Below are 20,658 nucleotides of genomic sequence, written 5' to 3' on the forward strand. Positions count from 1 at the left end.
CCACTCAGCCCTTGATAAAGGCTTCCACTTTCTTTTGTTTCTCTTGGTGAGAAAACCCCTCCTCCTACCTTTCAGAGCCTGCCCAGGCTTGGGCACCCCCTACCTGCAGCCTACTGCTGCAGGTACAGCTTCCCTCCCATCCCTCTCCCTGCAGGAGAATCCTGGTGCTCCAATGCCCTCCCGACACAGGTCAATGTAACAGTATCCCAGAATTTCATGATGGCCCTCTAATTCCTATAGCCAGAAGGGACCTCAGAAGTTTTTTTAAAAAATTTATTGTGGTTAAGAAAACCACACAACAATTGATTTCCCCTTTTAACCATTCGTAAGTGTTCAGTAGTGTTAAGTATAATATATATTGTTGGGCAACAGATCTCTAGACAATTTTCATCTTGAAAAATTGAAACTCTGTAACCATTAAACACTAATCTCCCCTCTCCCCTTCCCTCAGTCCTTGGCCACCACCTTTTCTACTTTCTGTTTGTATGATTTTAACTACTTTAGATACATCATATGAGTGGAATCATATGGTATTTCTTCTTTTGTGAATGTCTTATTTCATCTAGCATAATGTCCATCCATGCTGTAGTACATGACAAGATTTCCTTCTTTTTTAAGGCTGCATAATATTCCATTGTATGGATATACCACATCTCTTTATCTGTTCGTCTATTGATAGACATTCGGGTCACTTCCTCAGAAGTTTTTTTTTAACCCTTTATTTTGCAACTCATCACCCACATAAACAAAGACTGCACAGTCAATAAGACCAAGACCACACAGCCAGTAAGTGTGCAATAACTGCCCAAGACCACACAGCCAATATGATGTCTGTTTGTACAGGTTTTTATTGTTGTCTCCTGGATTCTGGCAACAGCATTTAGGGGCTCTGATCTAACATGGGGTTAGTCAAAATAGACTTTCCAAGACTACTAGAGGCTGCAGGGCCGGTAATGGTGTCCGGGTTAGTCCTGATGACTGTGTGCCCGTAAGAACATCCAGCTTTGGCTTTGGTGTGGTCAAGTGTCTTATGTGTATGGACACTGGATTTTTTTTTTCTTTTCTTTTTTTTTTGAGACGGAGTCTCGCTCCTGTCGCCCAGGCTGGAGTGCAGTGGTGCGGTCTCGGCTCACTGCAACCTCTCTGCCTCCTGGGTTCAAGCGATTCTTCTGCCTCAGCTTCCAAAGTAGCTGGAATTACAAGCATGTGCCACCACACTTGGCTAATTTTTGTATTTTTAGTAGAGACAGGGTTTCACCATGTTGGCCAGGATGGTCTCAATCTCCTGACCTCATGATCTGCCCGTCTCTGCCTCCCAAAGTGCTGGGATTACAGGCATGAGCCACACCACATCTGGCCTGGACACTGGATTTTTAAAGATACTAAGGAATTATTGTTCATTTGTTTTAGTGCATTAGTGGTGTTGTGTTATATGTTTTTTTAAAAGACTTTTAGAGATGCATACTGAAATGATTATGAATTAAACATGATGTCTAGGTTATGTTTCAAAATCATTGTTGGAAGGTGTGGATGAAACAAGGCTGGGGGGTCATTATAGCATTCTCTCTACTTTTGTATATGTGTGAAATTTTATATATATTTATTTACTCACTTACTTTGAGACAGGGTCTTGCTCTCTCACCCAGGCTGGAGTGCAGTGGCGTGATCGTGGCTCACTGCAGCCTCAAACTCCTGGGCTTAAACTATTCTCCCATCATAGCCTCCTGAGCAGCTGGGACCACAGGTGTGTGCCACCACGCCTGGCTAACTTTTAAATTTTTTTTTTTTTGGTAGAGATGGGATCTCACTACACTGTCCAGGTTGGTCTTGAAGTCCTGGGCTCAAATGGTCCTCCTGCCTTGGCCTCCCAAAGTTCTGGGATTACAGAAATTTTCTAAAATAAAAATGTTTGAATCTTAAAAAACTCTTTTCACCTTACATTTGGATAGGTCACACCTGCCTCCCACTCTCCAAGAACTCAGCAGATTATTGCTGAAATAGGAGGCGTTTTGACTATTATCAATTGTAAGCTGTGGAAAATAAAGTACCACCACCATTGGGCAGGCAATGTAAAAAGAAACAAAAATCCCTGCAGGCTGTGGGAATGGCACTAGCAGATTTGTGTAGCCCCGTGGCAGAGGTGGCAGTGGCGTGAGGGGCTGAGCTTTATCCATGGGGCAGGCCGTACTCTGGGATCAGGCCTTCCATCCTGAAGTAAAGCACCTCTGGGGTGCTTCTCCACCAGAGGCAGTTGGCAGTCACCAGCTTCCTTACTTATAAACAGTTTGGCCGTATCGCGAAGTAAATACGTTCTTTTGTTCATTTGTTTAAGTATTCATTTACTCTTTCGTCCCTCTTTTTTTTTTTTTTTTTGAGATGGAGTGTCGCTCTGTTGCCCAGGTTGGAGTGCAGTGGCGCGATCTCGGCTGACTGCAAGCTCTGCCTCCCAGGTTCACGCCATTCTCCTGCCTCTCGAGTAGCTGGGACTACAGGCGCCTGCCACTATGCCCGGCTAATTTTTTTTTTTTTTTTTTTTTTTTTTGTATTTTTAGTACAGACAGGGTTTCACCACGTTAGCCAGGATGGTTTCAATCTCCTGACCTCATGATCCGCCTGCCTCCGCCTCCCAAAGTGCTGGGATTACAGGTGTCAGCCACCATGCTTGGCCTCTTTCATCCCTCATTCTTCCCTTTTTCTCACCACCTATATCCAACCAACGCTGTGATTGAATTTGCCTCCTAAATACCTCATATTTGCTCATTCATGGCCATGGCCACTACCCTAGTTCAAGCTGCTGTCATCTCTTACCTGGGTTATTGCAATGCTTCCTAACTGGTCTCTCACTCAGCACTCTTACCCTGGCTTCCTGAACTTCCCATCCGTTCTTCTGATCATGTCACTCATCCCTGTGTACATGGCTTGCTCTATCACTAAGGTTAGTTACCTCTTGGTTCAAGATGGCTGCTAGAACTCCAGCCATCATATCTTAATACAGACCAAAAGAAAAAGCACAAGAGCCAAAAGGGGGACTCTTCCAGCTGAGTCAGCTCCCTCCATTTAAGCAACCTTCCCAGCAGACCCAAATAACACTTCTACTTAAATCCAGTTAGTCAGAATTTGGTCACATGGTCATACAAGGGAAGCTGAGAAATAGTTTTTTGTTCTGGGTGGCAATATACTCAGCTAAAAATTGAAGTTCTTTCAAAATTTTACATATAGCATTATATGATCCAATTTATATACCATTCTTGAAATGACAAAATTATAGAAATGGAAAATAGATTGATAGTTATCAGGGGGTGGGGAGAGAAGGAAGTGACTGTGGCTACCAAAGGGTAGCACCAGGCATCCTTATGATAGAACTGTTCTGTATCTTGACTGTGGTGGTGGTCGTCATGAATCTACACAAGTGATAGAACTGCATAGAGCTAAATATATACATGCACACATACGCGTGCACACATGCATATGTTCATGTAAAACTGGAGAAATCCAAATGTCACTAGATTGTATCAGTGTCAATTTCCTGGTGTGATATTGCACTACAGTTTTGCAAGATGTTACCATTGGGGGAAACTGGGTGAGGAGTATATGGCATCTGTACTATTTCTTACAAATGCACGTAAATCTACAGCTGTCTCAAAATAAAACATTGAAGAAGCAAAAATGAGAGAGGGGAGGTGTCATAAGCAACTAGTGTCTCTGCCGTAAATCTAATCTGTTCCCCGCTATAAGAAGTCCAAGGTTCTCAGCATAATCGAGGCCTTCATGACTTGGCAGTAAGGTGCTTCCTAAGCAGTCCATACCTTGCTGGGTTAGTGCTGACTGCATTAAAGCATCGACTTCTAGAGAGCAGGCCCCAAAGCTGTGGCTGGTATTTGTGAAGCACTTGCCTCTTCACCTACACGGCCCTGAAGAGAGCCACTGAAATGGACATCTCTTACCTTCAGAAGCCTCTGTTCTGAGAAAGCACCGGTATTTGCAGGCATGTTGCCCACTGAACAGAGAATGAAAATGGCTTTGTCTAATTGAAAGGGGCAGTGAGCAAAGAGGGACTTTGGAGACCTGCAGGTTGCTGTAGTGACTGCAGTGACAGCAGGAAGTACTGAAGCATATTTCCAAGTGGTTTTTAAAGAACTCCATCCTGTCATCTTTGTCCATGTTCTGGAGCTCTCTTCCTTAAGGCATCAGCCAGCACCAGCTGCTTTCTCACCCCTGGGCAGACTTGCTGAACCTCACTGTGCCCCCATGGGGAAGGAATTAAACCACTTGTCAGGAGCTTGTGCTCAGCCGGAACGCTGCCCGAGGCTTTTCCACAACAGCTCTCTGAGACTCTCGGTTGCCCCGAGGAGGGACACACACGTTGCAGGGCAGGTGCTGCCAGCTGAGGGGTGCTGCGGGCAGCCAGGCCTGATGGAATGTGAGAGGCTTCTTGGGCTACCGGTCTGGCCGTCCCAGTCCTGAACCCATGGACTCCCAGGGAAGTGGGCCGGGGGTGGGGGCTCCAAGGATGGGCTTTAGGGGTTTCATGAATTTTCTAAACTTGTAGGCAGAATTCCCTGTGTGCTTTTTTCTCCAGGAAGAATGTCCATAGCCTTCATCAGATTCTCAAAGGCAGCCACAAGCTCCTAGAAGCTGAGAATGAGCCCCAGTGATACAGAGAGTGGGAGGCTGGAGGAGGAGTGCTGAGGGAGTTGAAGGTAAGGGCTGGGTACCGCAGGGAAGCAGCTAGAGCAGAAGAGCGGGTGAGAATGCACTGAGCTTTGACTGGTGGGCTGAGCTGATGGAAGCCACACTGATCCTCCCGGTTCCCTGTGGGGTGAGATGTCCTGAGCATCTTTCAGTCCAAGCAGAAGTCATGGCCAGGACAGCCTGTTTCCACCCGCAGACCCTGAACGAACTCGTCTCCATGCTGTCCCCATTGACCTCATTCTTAGTCCTGGCTGAGTGAATCCCTCAAGCTAGGGAGAGTTTCCCTCAGCCCCCGGGCCCAACTGTTCCACCGAAAAACATTCCGAAAGTGTTACCGGTAGAGGATCTTGACTGTAAGTTATCCAGGTTCTTGGCGTTTTGAACAAAGAATTGGACGAAACGCACAGCAAAGCAAGGAAAGAATGAAGCAACAAAAGAATGAAGCAACAAAAGAATGAAGCAACAAAAGAATGAAAGCAGGGATTTATTGAAAATGAAAATACACTCCACATTGTGGGAGTTGGCCCAAACAGCCAGCAGCAAGCTCAAGGGCCTGGATGCAGAATCTTCTTGGGTCCAAATACCCACTAGAGGCTCCCCATTGGCCACTTGACTCTCACCTCATTTAAATGAAGTGGTGGCCCACAATGGGTCAGAGGCTGAAGTGAAGTTACAAAGGTCGCACTCCTGTGCAAACATCCGATTGGTTGCAAAAAGCAACCAATCAGAGGCTAAGGTGAAGTTACAAAGTTGCACTTCTATGCAAACGAAGACTGGGCCTGCAATCAGTCTGATTGTTGCAGACAGCCAGTTTCCCATCTGCCAGGCAGAAAAGGTGGGAATTTGCAAAGGGAGTAGCCTCTGGTCCTTTTGTTACTTAGGCGTGGAAAGTTAGGGTTTTCCTTTCAATTTAGTTCTAAGAAGTCAGCGTGAAATGCTATTCTCTTGCCTCAATCGCAGTTCCCCCTGTGAAAGCCCAGCGCACTTATAATTGTGGCTAGTGTCTGTAGTTTCCTGTTGAGGGGAGCCTTGCTTGTTTTGTCTAATTTTAGCCCCAGTTATAGGCTGGTACAGTGCCTGGCATATGATCGACACTCACACTCAGTATTCAATAAATATCAGTAGGATAGATGGATGAAAACATAAAAGAGTGTGTTGTCTTATGAGTGTGGACAGATGCCCAGAGAATACTTTGAGGACCCTCAGGAAAAGAGCTGGGGCCGACCTTTAATCTAGCAGTAAAGAACAGGACAAAGATAAGTGTGAGCGTATGAAGTAACTCTATTGAGGTGAGGCTGAATTTTACTACCCTCAGAATACCCCCCCGGGGTCCTTGACAGAGAAGATTTATTCACATTAATTCTTTGCTGTAAATTCAAAAGCAGACAAGCCTGAATGAATTGATCAGATGGGGTGGGGGTTGGGTGGCATTAGGGAAATAGTTACATATAAGGGTTTGGGAAATAGTTACATATAAGGGTTTGGGAAATAGGTGCATCATAGATTCAAAATAAGAGGCCTACACTTGGTGCTGGTCTAGTCAACGAGTCAGTATTTCTTGGACAGCTTATTCTGTGCCAGGTGCTGAAGAGATAAGAGCAGTGTAAATTGTGGCCAGGAATCACATGAAAGAGAAACCACCTTCTGGCCAGGTGCAGTGGCTCACATCTGTAATCCCAGCACTTCATTGGGTGGCCGAGGTGAGTTGATCATTTCAGGCCAGGAGTTCGAGACCTGGCCAACATGGCAAAACCCCATCTCTACTAAAAATACAAAAATTAGCTGGGCATGGTGGTGCACACCTGTAATCCCAGCTACTTGGGAGGCTGAGGCAGAAGAATCACTTAAACCTGGGAGTTGGAGGTTGCAGTGAGCTGAGATCACACCATTGCACTCCAGCCAGGGCTACAGAACAAGACTCCATTTCAAAAAAAAAAAAAAGAGAAACCACCTACAACTTTACTGCTGTAGCATTCACTTACGGTCACTTATCCCTCAGCCCTGCCTGATAAAGAGGTAAGTGTGTGTATCAGCCCCGACAAAGCCTCTTCATTTCCATGAGGATGCCAGGCCTACCCTCTGCCTGGTCAACTGTCAAAATGTGAAATGGTCTTTAATTGGCAATATTGATGATTTTCCCTGTTTAATCTATCTGTTTAATTTAAATCTGTTTAATGTATTCAAGTGAAATTCATATATCATACAAGCACCATTTCAAAGTGTACAGTTCAGTGGCAGCACATTCGCAGTGTTGTACAACCACTACCCCTATTTAGTGTCACATTGCTATCGTTCCAAAATAAAACCCTATTGTATTTACCCATTAAGCAGTTCTCCCCAAGCTGTACCCTGTCTATGCATTTGACTATTCTGGAAATTTTACGCGAATGGAATTATGCAATAGGTGAACTTTTGTGAATGGCTCTTTTCACTTAACCTGTCTTGGAGGTTCGTCCATGTTGTAGCATGCATCAGAATGCCATTCTGTTCCATGACTGAGTAGCGTTGCATTGTATGAACCTCCCACAATTTTTGATCCATTCCTCCAACCATGAACACATGGCCTGTTTCCACCTTTTTGCTCTTGTGAATAGTGGTGCTCTGAACGTGCAGGTACCTGTATTTGTTTGAATACCCATCTTCTGGGTACACACCTAAGAATGGAAATCCACTTAAGTTTTTGCCCAAAAACTTCAAACATGAATTTACATTATGTCAGCAAATGCTTCTCAAAAGCTCAGTGAAGAGAAATATTACTCAAGACAGGTTTTTAAACTTCAGTTTTTGATGCAAAACTCTTTTGTCAAACAGCTGACCCTAAACTCTAACATGTAAAAACATAAAAAGGCAGAAATGCTGTGAGTGAGTTGGACAAGGAGGCCAGGAGCTCAGTGAGATGAGCCTCCGTGCACCACCCCCCACAGACCCGAAGAGCCTCTCGGACCTCCCGGGCTCTGGGCAGCGGTTCTGACGTGCTGCTGCACATGCCCCAAGCTCCAGATCAACGTCACCGGCCAGAAAACTGAAGGTTTGAACACTGCTGCTTCCCGGTACACTCCCTTCAAAGAGCGGTACCTGGGTGTCAGGTCCTCAGACTCCCCTGGGAGATACAGTAAGAAGCTGCTTTTTAAATATCTAATGGTGTAGTAACAGCTTTCACCTGTAGCTCTCAGCCTCCCCTTTAAGAGGATCCTCAGGAGAAATTCCTCTCAAACTTAGTGGAAAGAAAAACTAAGCTCCTCCACACTGTGATTTGGTTTAATTGACTGTATTTCTCTTTTCACGTTGGTTGCTAAGAAGCTCAGAGTTAAATCTGCAGCTCATGTCCTGCAGTTCTGTAGACTAGCCTTATGACTGGCTGCATGTTGCTATGCTACCCTTGCTGCGATCTTCATTCCATTTTTATCCCACTGAGTGTACAGATGCTCCTGGACTATGATGGGGTTATGTTCCCATAAGCCCATCATCACTTCAAAATGCATGTCATACCTTGACAAATCCATTATAAAGTCAAAAAATTGACCGGGCGCAGTGGCTGACGCCTGTAATCCCAGCACTTTGGGAGGCCGAGGCGGGCGGATCATGAGGTCAGGAGATCGAGACCATCCTGGCTAACACAGTGAAACCCCGTCTCTACTAAAAATACAAAAAATTAGCCGGGCGCGGTGGCAGGTGCCTGTAGTCCCAGCTATTCAGGAGACTGAGGCAGGAGAATGGCGTGAACCTGGGAGGCGGAGCTTGTAGTGAGCGGAGATCGCACCACTGCACTCTAGCCTGGGCGACAGAGTGGAAAAAATTATAAGTTGGGAACCATCTGTATTTCTGAAGCACCTAAAATCCTCTTTAGGTTGGATAGTTGTGAATACAGATGTCTTCCTGCCATGAACTGTGAGCGCAGAACCCAGGGCTGACCCAGGTAAGATCATGAGGAGGCCAGAGCAGCCTCCTCACGCCCCACTATCCCTGACTCCAAGGAAGAGACAGCACCCCAGGACCATCAGGTGAAAATGGGTGAGCCCAAGGCCTTACACAGCTGTGATCAGTTTCAGTTCCGCCGACCCCAAGCACCTACTTGTCAACAGCATTTTATGGAATAAAAGGCCAAATGGGGTGATCCCAGGCCGCTAGGAATTCCAGAGGGTGAGGGAACATGTGCTTATGTGAGTCTGCAGTTCATGCAAAGAAGTGGAGTAGAGCACTGCGTGCCCCAGGAGCAGATGGAAGGAAGATGTTTTACGGACCATGGGATCTGAAAAAAATGAGAATTGGATCTGGATTTCCTCACAAGCGGTGGTAGGAAGGATAGTAGCACTCCAGGCAAGGGCAATCTCTTGAGCAAAGGCAGGTGTGCGGAAAGGTACATGGATCAGTATAGCTAGACACTCAGGCCACAAACTCAAAGGCCTGCAGGGCTGTGCAGTTAACATACATGTATAAGGCGTGAGGGGTGGGGGAAGGGTGTAAGGAAATAGGTGCCAAGGGGCTTGTAGTGGGGCTGGGTACAACCCACCTGGTAACAGTGTTTCTTCAAACACTGGGGCATAGCCAGACAGACAGACAGAGGCCTGATACAGGCTCTGAGCTAGAGTCAGTCACAGGGTTTGGGAGGGAGGTTCATAAGGAGAGAGAAGGCTGACGCGGGAAGGCAGGGAATATTTAGGTTTCATCTCAGGCTGGAGGAGCCTTCAAAAGGTTTAGGCAGGACAGCAACCTAGTTATGTTTTAGAAAGTTACTTATAAAATTAAATGCTCTCAGTGTACACTCATATCGAAAAATGATGGAAAATATTAATGGTGATTAATTTGGGTATAAGAATCTGGGTCATTTTTATTTTCCTTACACTTTTATCTTTACCAATATTTATATTATTAGAACGGGATCAACAAAAGTCATATGAAAATAAAATATTTTATCCTGGCAGCAGTCTGTGAGGGGTGACCAGACCCTGAACCAGGGTGTTTGGTAGCAGGAGTAGAAGGAATGGGTTGGATTTCAGCCTTTTTGAAGAAGGCGTTAGCCCAGGCCAGGGGTCGGGGGGATATGAATGAAGCGGCTGCAGTAGTCACGATCATGGCTTCAGTTTGTGATTAAAGCAGGCCTAGGAGAGCCTCTCTGGCCCCTGATACTTTAATGACAGCCGGTGGGATTTTGGGACTGTGGGTGACTCTTGGCCAGCATAGAGACCTGCTCCCTCCTAAAGGCCTTAAAAGCCCCAGTGGGACCCGGTTTCTCGGAGAAAGAGCTCAGGCAGTGGCAAGATGATGTATTCGTTGAATGAACAGACCGTTGTTCCAGGGAGCATGGTCTTGGCTTTCTAGACATTTGAGACTAAAAACCGAATGGTAATACGCATTCCTCTTTCCTGCTTACCGGCTCACATGGGCTTTTACTGTCTTACTGTAGATAAACAGACTTATGTTGTTTTCAAGTGGTGGTCTCAGGGCCTTCATAAAGATCAGTGCAGCTTTAACTCTGGGAATCCATGTGAATGAGAAAGTGGAGGATATGTTGGTTAGAGGCCTGGCTTCACCACTAACTGGAACATCTTGGGCAAATCACCTCAGTAAACTGAGCCACAGTTTATGTACGTGCTAAATAGCTTTGAAATACTAGCCCAGTTTATGTGAGAAGGTTGTTTTGAGCTTTGTGTTAGATAATATGAAAATAATATAAAACTATAAATGGTTGTTTTCACAAAGATTGCATGCTCTGAAGAATGGCCTGGCCGTGAGCCAAAGTCTGACTCATGGCTCTGTCCCTGGGAGTACAAGACATGGGCAGTTGGGGCCAGGCAGGTTCATGTGAATACTATGACACGTATTCAAGGGAGAGAGCCCTCTAGATAATGGGCCAAAAGGCACAGGACGATGCAAATGTATATTTATGTTATGAGTAAAGATCTCAAAGATTGACCATAACTGGCAGGATAAAATAATCCACAATCACACTTCTATTCAGAAAGGAAATTATTTATTACTTGATTATACCCTGTTGAAAGCACATAAAGGAATTGCTGATCTTGGCTCCTAAGTGTGAAATGGAAAATTTTGAACATAAAACGTACTTGTAGAAATACAAGCAGTGTTATTTGCCAGTGACCATCATCAAGATAAGACTTCAACCTTATCAGTTAGCCTAAAGAAGTGAAATCGAAACAAAGCCAAATGCATAAGCTGGGGGGATGGTTCTTCCTTGCTGTGACCATTAGTCAATATAGGGGTGGTAACTATGCCAGTGGTTCTCGAAGTGTGGTCCCCAGATAAGCACCATCAGCATCACCTGGGAACATGTTAGAAATGAGCATTCTCAAGACTCACCTGAGACCTGCTGAATCAGAAACTTGGGCTGGGGCCAGCAATTCACATTTTAACAGGTCCTCCAGGTGATTTTGATACTTGCTAAAGATTATGTGATTCCTACACAGGTACCTGCCCCAAGACAGTTTGCATTAACTGTCTTTGTGCTTTCTTATGTTTGCCTAAAATGCCTCATTCTTCATGACAAAATAAGGTTCTTGAGATTGGCTAAACTTCGAATGCTACCCTGTTACATCAGCTAGACCAGAGCTGTATTACCAGACTTTCATCAAAGAACCAGAGTATTCTCAACATTTTGGTGTTGACGGGACAGAGGGCATTTGCTGATTATAATATGCAGCAAGAACCAAGGAAACTGCAGTATTTAAGTGTTTTGAGAACTCAGAAGTAAAAGCATCTGATGCTGCTCCATGCAAAGGTCTGGTGGTACTCAGTTATGAAAACTATAGAGACGAGGGGAGAAATGCAAGCATACATGATGGCTTTACAACGAGTGGCTTAACAGAGAGTGAAAGTAGATTCATGGTTGCCAGGACCTGGATGGGAGAGGAGGATGGGGCATGACTGCCTACTAGGAACAGAGTTTCTTTTTAGGGTGATGAAAATATTCTGGAATCTGATAGTGATGATGGTTGAACAATATGGTGGTTATCCTAAAAAGTACTGAATTGTACACTTTCAGATGGTGACAATGGGAATCTTACATAAATTTTACCTCAAAAAATATTTTTAAAACCCACTGGTTTATGTGGCGGCATGATTTCACTTCTCTCTGATCTCCCCTCCTCCCACATCTAGCTGCAGTATAGCAGAGTTCTCAGTTGGTTGACTGCTCTGACCCCCGAGAAAGGGGTTCAAATGAGCAGGCACCTAGGAATTAGTACATGCTTGGACTATGCTGTCTTGGGATGGCTCCCTGGGGCAAGTGTACCTTTTCTTGGAGTAAATCCTTGCCTCCAGTGTGAGAGATTCTGCTGGGATTGCAGGGATGAGGGTGGTGAATGCAGCTTAGTTAAAAATGAGGTCTTGGCCGGGTGCGGTGGCTCACGCCTGTAATCCCAGCACTTTGGGAGGCCCAGGCGGGAGGATCACTAGGTCAGGAGTTCAAGACCAGCCTGGTCAACATGGTGAAACCCTGTCTCTACTAAAAGTATAAAAATTAGCCAGGCATGGTGGCAGGTGCCTGTAATCCCACCTACTTGGAAGGCTGAGGCAGGAGAATCACTTAGAACCCAGGGGGTGGAGGTTGCAGTGAGCCAAGATGGTGCTGCTGCACTCTAGCCTGGGCAACAGAGTAAGACTCCGTACCAAAAAAAAAAAAAAAAAAAAAAAAGGACGTCTTGCTTCGAACACAAGTTGTTTTCCAGTTCCCTGTGATGAGCACAAACTTGTTTATGCTATCAGAGCTGGCTTGGGAGGCCAGCTGCTGCTCCTTGATGTGGAGAAGGCGCCTCTACCAGGCTGACTCCTTTGCACCTGGCAGACAGCCCTGGGGAACAGGCGAGATGATCTCACGGGCCGGGTGGAGTGAGCATCCCGGACAAGGACCAGGCCTCTGTGCGCATGGATATAATCAGCTTTGATAGGCAGAGGCTGAGGCTGTTTTTCCAATTAGAGCTGTTAGAGGATTCTGGCAGGGGCAGCAGTGGGCTTAATTTAACAGACCTGGGACTCATTGAATTAACCAATGTAGAGGGGATGAGGCGGACACTAATGTAAGGCTGTGGGGGCAGAGACAGGGAAGGGGTGAAGGGGCCCAGAAGGGCCGGTCGGCAGGGACACAGTGAGGCCTGGTGATGTGGTCCAGGCTGCACAGGAGCATCTTCTCATTTGGTGGGAAAGCTTGTGCAAGCAGGACGGGGTGGAGATTCCTCTGGTACTGGTAAGGCTGGCCTGGTGGGCTTTGCTCGCAGGATCTGGATTCTCAGAGGCCGTTGACCAGGGTTCTGGACAGTTTCTTGTGCCCATCATCCTTCCCAGGCACCCTGAAGCTGCTGCCATCTCCTCCCCTTTCCAGAAGCCAAAGTTCTAAGCCACTCTGTCAGGCACCTTCTTGGTTTGAGAATAAAGAACATTAGGGCCAGAGCAATCATTAAATGTCCTGAGTCCATGCCTTCATGTTACAGAGGAGGCAACTGTTTCCTACAGAAGTTGAGAAAATTTCTCTGGAATATCCAACCCTTAGAGGCAATGTCGGCATTGCAATCCAGACCTCCCACCCCTAGCTGGTGCTGTTTCTTCAAACTGTGCTAACAGTTGGCCCTTCTGTCCTGGGCCTGTGTGCATTTTCAGCAACTTGTATCCCAAACCACTTGGATGGTTTGAAAGCCATTCATTCATTCATATACAAAATTAGCCTGGCATGGTGGTGCATGCCTGTAATCCCAGCTACTTGGGAGGCTGAGGCAGAAGAATTGCTTGAACCCAGAGGTGGAGGTTGCAGCGAGCCGAGATCATGCCATTGCACTCCAGCCTGGGCAGCAAGAGTGAAACTCTGTCTCAAAAACAAAAAGAAAAGAAAAAGCCATTCATTCATTTAAAAAGCAGAATGCCAAACTGTACAGACAGCATAGTCTCAACTATCTGAAGAATAAAATATGTGGAAAAGACTGAGTAGAAACATGGGGAAAGACTTAACTGTTGCTGCTTCTGGAAAGTGAGTTGATTACTGTTAATAACTAATGTTTATTGGGTTTAATGACCCATCCTAACATTGACCTTATGTTGATAAGATTGTGGTACAACTCCTATGTTGCTAGGTGGCAGTGAAATTTTGTAAAACCCTTTGGGAAAATAGTATGGCAGTGTTTATTGTCTAAAAGTGCATTAAAAAGTATTCTAATTTAAAATAGCTGATCAACACCTTTTTTTATTTTTCCTGCCCTATGACATCCTGTTGAAATAGTAGAATAGGAAAAGATAATCTTACCTAGTATATAAGGAAAGTGAGGTATGGAAAGGTTTAAAAGTTGACCCATGGCTACATAGATATTAAGTAGCAAATCCAGAATCTGATCCTGTCTGTGAACCATCAGCCACTATGTAGGACTGCCACACACTTTGCACTTTTTTTATACTTCCCAAATTTTATACAATAGAGTAATGAAAAAAAAAAGAAACTAAAATGAATTGTATTTCCTGATGGGATATGCTAGTTGGCTATAAGGAACATTTTCCCGATTATACCTATCTGGCTCAGGAATTTGCTTAAGTCCCGAGGGAGAGAGATACAGGTGAGATTCCTGCCACCTCTGAGGCCATCAAGAGTCTGATCCTTCTGCATAGGCTGGCTGTGGTCTGTTGTGACCAGACCAGGTGGAGGCTTCCTGGAAGGCTAGGGTGCAATTCAGGGTTGGGTATAATTGGTAACAAGCCTGCCCTCCACCCATCATCTTGGGCCTTCCAGAACCTCGTGCCTTCACCAGGAATAACCTGGCCACAGCTCAACTTGCCCATGCCCTGACCTTGAGCCAAACCTGCCTCCTCTTTGAGATCAGTGGTGGAGGAGGTAAGAGTTTAAGATGCAGAGCCACGCTGCATAAGTTCACATACCAGCTCTGTCACTTACTGGATGTTGGAGACAAGTCACTTACTAGACAAGTTAATCTTTCTGAACCTGTTGTATCCTCTGAAAATAAAGACAGTTCTGCATTACAGAATCTGTTGTGAGGGTGAACTAAATTCACAGTTAACGCAGTGCCTGGCACGTGGCAGGCATGTCTCCAGTGTAACCTTCAATAGTCCCTTCCTGCTTGGTCCAGCATTGCCCTATATACCTACATAACAGACCCAGAGAAAACAGTATAGCATCTTCCCTTGAAGGGCTTATCTTGAGAAAGCACAAAACCTGCGCACATGAAACACAAAATTAGAAGGAAAAATAGACTAACATTTGCTGAATTCCTATTATATGCCCCGAAAAGACAAAGCATACTCATCTCATTTCTTTCAGGTAGAGGATAGCCTAGCATTGTGACATGTCGCAGTGTATAAAATCTAGATGCTGGGGGTGTGGGGTATTCCTTCCAGTCGCTTTCCTTGTGATGACTTTATTTCACTGACTTAACAAGTGACTTTAATCCTCCTCATCTCTGTCCCTTCAATTCTCTTGGGTAAACTGGACTCTTCTGTTGCCTGGATACCCGGCAGGTAGTCCCAAATGTCAAAGAAAAGCTGCCCAACCTTAGAATTTGGCCATGGACGTCACTGTGGGAGGACAAATAAATATAGAACATCAAGAGATTATTCATTTAGAGCCCAGCTTCTCCAGCATCTCACTGTGATTCACCAGCTCAATTAAAGGCGCAGTAATTCAGTGTGTCAGGAAGGCTGTTGTGAAGAGAACACATCCAGCCTCCCCTGGTCCACGACTCCCACCCCCCACTCCATCCCCCACCCTGGCCCACAACTCCCACCCCCCACTCCATCCCCCACTCCATCCCCCACCCTGGTCCACAACTCCCACCCCCCACTCCATCCTCTACCCTGGTCCACAACTCCCACCCCCCCACTCCATCCCCCACCCTGGTCCACAACTCCCACCCCCTACTCCATCCCCCACCCTGGTCCACAACTCCCACCCCCCACTCCATCCCCCACCCTGGTCCACGACTCTCACCCCCCACTCCATCCCCCACCCTGGTCCACGACTCCCACCCCCCACTCCATCCCCCACCCCCCACTCCATCCCCCACCCAACCCTCACCCTGGCAACTGATTAGATTTGCTCCTCCCTTGCCTAGTATATAAGTTACCACTGCTTGTTTCCAGAAAACCAATTAAGAAACCATAAATTGTGGTCGATGAGAAAGGTTACTGCACAAGCTATAAATACAGGCATTTCTAAACTGTGAGTGGAAGTCTCTGAAGCACATTCTCTCCTGAAGACCCACGTCTTCCAGCTGAGGTTTTCTTTGATAAAATGAGAGAACATGAAGACGGAGATCAAAAGGGCATTCCCTGGGTTTTCGTTCTGCAGCCTGCTCTCTCGGGGATAGCCGGGGATTCTGAGCCTCCGGCAGCCCAGCCCACACTCCAGGTTTGGTTTGGGTTTGTTTTTGTTTTGGGGGAGTGGAGAGGGGTCATAAAAATGATCTCTTCACCATGTATAAATGGTGTATGAGTTCAGGTAAAACCTTCAAAACACTGAAAAACGATGGAGAAATAACCCCTAATTCCACCCCTTAAAAAAATTGTTAGCACTTTAGGACATATTATTCCAGGCCTTTTAATAGGCTATATGTACACATATTTGTTTTGCTTGACAGAAACATATTTAAAGAGTGTCATTTACTAATACTGTTTTGTAGCCTGCTTGCTCAGCAATATTCGATAATATTATTTTTCCATGGTATTCTACATGTGCCATAGTTTATTTAACTTCCCCCGTTGTTAAGGAATTTGATTGCTGACAGATTTCCCTTCGTATATAATGCTGCAGTGAACATCATTGAGTTGACGTCTTCACGTAACCATAATTATTTCCTTCCGGGAAATGCTTGAAGTGGAATTGCTGAGCCCTTGATCTTTAAGACTGGTGTATGTTGCCAAATCGCCTTCTAGGGAGGTTCTACTAGTGTATGCTGGTGACCATTTCCCCACTCCCTTGCCAAAAATGGGCTAGTAATTGATACTTTTTAATCTTGACCAAGTTGTTAAAACGACGTTATGTCGTTTTAATCCAAATAGCCACTTAGTACCGACTAACACATCCCAAAAGGCTCCCAGAGCCACACAGGCCCTAACCTGGAGTGAATGCTCCTTCCCACCAGCCTTGGCTAGGCTCTTCTGAGCTCCCTCACCCTCAGGACAGCAGCTGTGACGCACCAGGGTCTCGGGTCTCCCCAGGGTAGATTCAGAGCCAGGCATAAGTTGTATGTCCTATTCAACCCGAAAGAAAGACTCTTGGGGCCAGCCACCAATCTGGGCTGCAGGCCTGAGTGCCACGCACAAAGAACCCAGGTTATGGACCTAGGAGCAGAGTGGGCTCTTCTACTTCCCCACCAAAGCCCTCTGCCCAGCTGCGAAGAGGGTTCCCTGGGGCTCAGCCTCAAGGGGTAATAACCAGCCACGTGTGTGTGTGTGTGTGTGTGTGTGTGTGTGTGTGTGTGTGTAGCACTTAGCCACCTGCTAAGCCCTCTGACATAATTGTGCCATTTAATCCTCAAGACAACCCAGTAAGGAAGACACAAGTATTACACCCATTAACAAATGAAAGTATCAAGGTTCCGAGACACTGAATAACTTTCTCAAAGTCTCAAGGAAAACTAGGATTTAAATTCAGACCTCAGGCCTCAAATCCTGAGCATTTCCAAAGTGGCCTATAACCTGTCTAGCCCCTGGCATGTCTCAGCCCAAGGCCTTTGTCCTCATCCTTAAGTATTTGAGTTTCAGGACCCAGGAGCCAAGGCCCTTTCCCGAGGGTCTGGCAGTGGAATGAGCTGGCTGACAAAGCAGGGTGCCAGAGTTCTCCGCTGGCACCTTGCCACCAGCTCTGCCTGCACCCTGGCTGCATCAGGCCTGCTGCCAGGAAAAGGGAGGGAGACCTTCCTACCCATCAGAGATGTGGAGGATGAATTAAAGTCCATTAGCAAACCGTGACATCCTTTAACATACAAAGCAGTATTATTAATAATGTTTGAAATGAGATTATTTCAAAAACATTAAGTGGTCATGGAACAAGTGGTATCAAACCCAAAGCAGAGCCTTCTAGTTCCTAAGCAATCTCTTTAGCCCGAGGCTCCTCTTAATTTGTAGTAAATAGAGTAAGCTATTTAGCTGGGCTATTAGGCCTTTGAGCAAGGAGAGCTCACCCTAAACACATCTATTCCTGAGACCTTCTTGATCTAAAATGTACGTCAGTGATAGCTCAAGGTGCCAGCATGCGTGTGTTCATTCAGCCGGTGTTTATAGAGCTCCTACCATGTGCTCCAGGGATACAGAAATGAACAAGGCATAGCCCCTGCCCCGAAGATTCCCTCGCCCACAGTTTTGTGCAGATAAATGGTTCTGTAATCAAATAATGACATGACCCTCAGAGCATTGCTATAATAATAGAAGATCCACAGCACCTGCTCCGCAGGCAGGGGTGAAATCAGGAAACATTTCACAGAGGAGGAGCCTTGCATGAGGAGTAGCCGGGGTCCGAGCATGAGGTCTAGACACACTGCTCTGCAGCTCCCCCAAAGTGCCAGGCTTTCTCCTATCTGGGAGCAGGGGTGGGACCTGACTCCATGTGTTTTAGGGAACTTCTGTCTGGCGGCAGAATGGAGAAGGGCCTGGATATGGGAGGACTGGAGCTCAGTGAAGAGCCCACTGCAGGGTCCAGGTCAGAGGCGGTGGCAGTTGTCCTGATGGAGATTGGCAATGCCCAAATCCAGATCACCATGGGAAGCCCCAGGGGCACATTTAACCCCCCAGCCTGCCATCCATAGAGACTCTGATTCCCTGGGTCTGGTGATATCTGGGGATCGTTACAAAGCTCCCCAGATGACCCAGATGTCAGCCAGGCTTGGAAACTGCTGGTCCAGGTACCCTCCAGCTCAGAGATTCTAGGAGACAACAGGTTAATATATGGGCTTTGTAAGGTGTGAAATGCTATGCAAATACGAGTGATGTGTTTTTCAGGCTTTTCTCTATAAAGGTAATTTTGTCAACCACCACCTAATCACTTCTCACAATGTGTAATCAGTGGCAGGTTTGACTTCTGTTTCCTTCTGCATCTATTTCCCTGCTCCTCTAGTCTCCAGTCAAGCCAAGAGAATTCTTCTCCAGCCAAGGAAAATCATTTTGAAACTGAGTAATCCTCTCTCTTTCCCACCACCCACTCACCTGTTCATAGCTTTGGTAAATCCAAACTATATTCCTCTGGTTTGAAATAAAACTGTTACTCCAAGACTGCATTTGTTAACCATCTGGAGCCCATTTACTTCCTCCCAGGGAAGATTCCTTGCCCTGAAGCTCACAGAGAAAGCCTGCTCTGAACAAGACCTGCTCTTCCACTGGCCCTGCTGCTTTCCTTTACATGCCAAAGCCTGGGAGAAATGGTGTAGATCACTAATGGGCGGAGTCCAGATAAACTCAATGTGGAGTGGAGCTTTCGGGTTTGCAGATCCTAGACCTGCCTCTCACCAGTGGCATGGGTTTGGACAAGTAATTTAAATTTCTGAGCCTCAGTTTTACTGTCTCCAAAAGAGGGAAAATAATATCTATATCCGATGGAACTTGCAACATTGAATGATGTGATGCATGTTATATATCTGGTAGGGCATTATGCAGGAATATAGAAATGCAGGGTTGCAGCTTTGCGGAGGAGAGATGTCACAAAAAGGGGCTCAAGAAGTCTGCAAACAAGGCACCCTGGCTGTGACTACCTTCCAGTGCAAGGCCCAACCCTCCAGCCTGCCTCACTCACCAGGTAGGGTGTTTACCTGGCACAGAGAATTGCCGCTGTCTCCGTCCACTGTGGTGCTGTGCCCAGGGCTGAGCCCTTGCTTACCCTCCAATGTTCCCTTAAACAGCCTCTTCATTTAGCACATGTCAGCCTCCACCCTCCAGCCTATGCTGATATGGAGCAGACCTCCTAGTGGGCATGTCTGCCACCAGACTCTCTTCTGTGACCCGAAGATCACTCTGGTCAGCCATTAAAAACACAATTTGAAATAAGTAAAATTTGTGGTTACTTAATCTCAAAATCTTCAGTGTATTCGCAGGAGAGCAGAGAGGAGATTAGATTTTTTTTTTTTTAATTGAGATGGGTTCTCTCTCTGTCACCCAGGCTGCAGTGCAGTGGTGCTATCTCAGCTCCTGCCTCAGCTTCCAAAGTAGCTGGGATTGCAGGCACCCACCACCACACCCAACTAATTTTTGTATTTTTAGTAGAGATGGGGTTTCACCTTGTTGACCAGGCTGGTCTTGAACTCCTGACCTCAGGTGATCCACCCACCTTGGCCTCCCAAAGTGCTGTGATTACAGGCGTGAGCCACCGCGCCCAGCAGGGATCAGATTCTTATTTTTCCTCCTCTTCTACCACCACTCTTCCTTCCCCTTGTTTTCCTTATTTCAGAACATCATTGAATCTTGGCTCCTATCATCCAACCAGGAGGATGTAGACCTTGAGACATCCCTCAAAAGAGAAGGGCGAAGAATGTCCTGGGCATGAGCTGCAATGGTGAAAGATTAAACATTGGTAGGGTGCTATCACATGGAAACTGGTCTGGGAAGAAGGCAAAGTCATTCTAATTGAGTAATATTACTACCCCCAGGATGAGAACACAGGCACTCAAAGGCAGTTAAAGCCCTGTCCAGGGTTACACAACTAAAAGAACGAAACAAACTGAATTTGGAACCCAAGATATCTACCAAAATCCACAAATAAAGCAACCACATTTTGGGTCCTGGGAAATCATGGCAGAAGAATAGGACTAGGGCTACATTTAGGAGGGCTGAACGGGTGAGGCTGTTTTATGTAGTGGGCAATAGCAACCCCCAGAATGTTTTAGAAGAGGGAAAGGACATGACCAAAGAATGATTTAGGAAAGTGAATATAGCAACATACAGAAAAGATGGAAAGGAGAAGAGATCGGTAGGAAAGGGACTGTTTGAAATATGACCCTCAACCCAGGTGGTAGCAGTAGGTACAGAAAGCAG

At 46.1% G+C, this 20,658-nt stretch overlaps 1 protein-coding gene across 4 annotated transcripts in view; it reads left to right on the forward strand.

The window, feature by feature from the left end:
• The window catches only part of FAM163A (family with sequence similarity 163 member A), a 71,459-nt gene that overhangs the window by 23,981 nt on the left and 26,820 nt on the right, over window positions 1-20,658 (forward strand). For 2 of the 4 annotated variants that reach the window (XM_015122627.3, XM_028850959.2), the window contains exon 1: window positions 4,576-4,700. The exons of the other annotated variants lie outside the window; for them this stretch is intronic. The gene's annotated coding sequence lies outside the window, so the exon portion shown is untranslated. Of the gene's footprint in view, window positions 1-4,575; window positions 4,701-20,658 lie in introns of those variants that run through there. 4 annotated transcript variants of the gene reach the window in all.

The sequence above is a fragment of the Macaca mulatta genome, chromosome 1 (genome assembly GCF_049350105.2).
Source record: "Macaca mulatta isolate MMU2019108-1 chromosome 1, T2T-MMU8v2.0, whole genome shotgun sequence".
Taxonomy (NCBI): Eukaryota; Metazoa; Chordata; class Mammalia; order Primates; family Cercopithecidae; genus Macaca; species Macaca mulatta.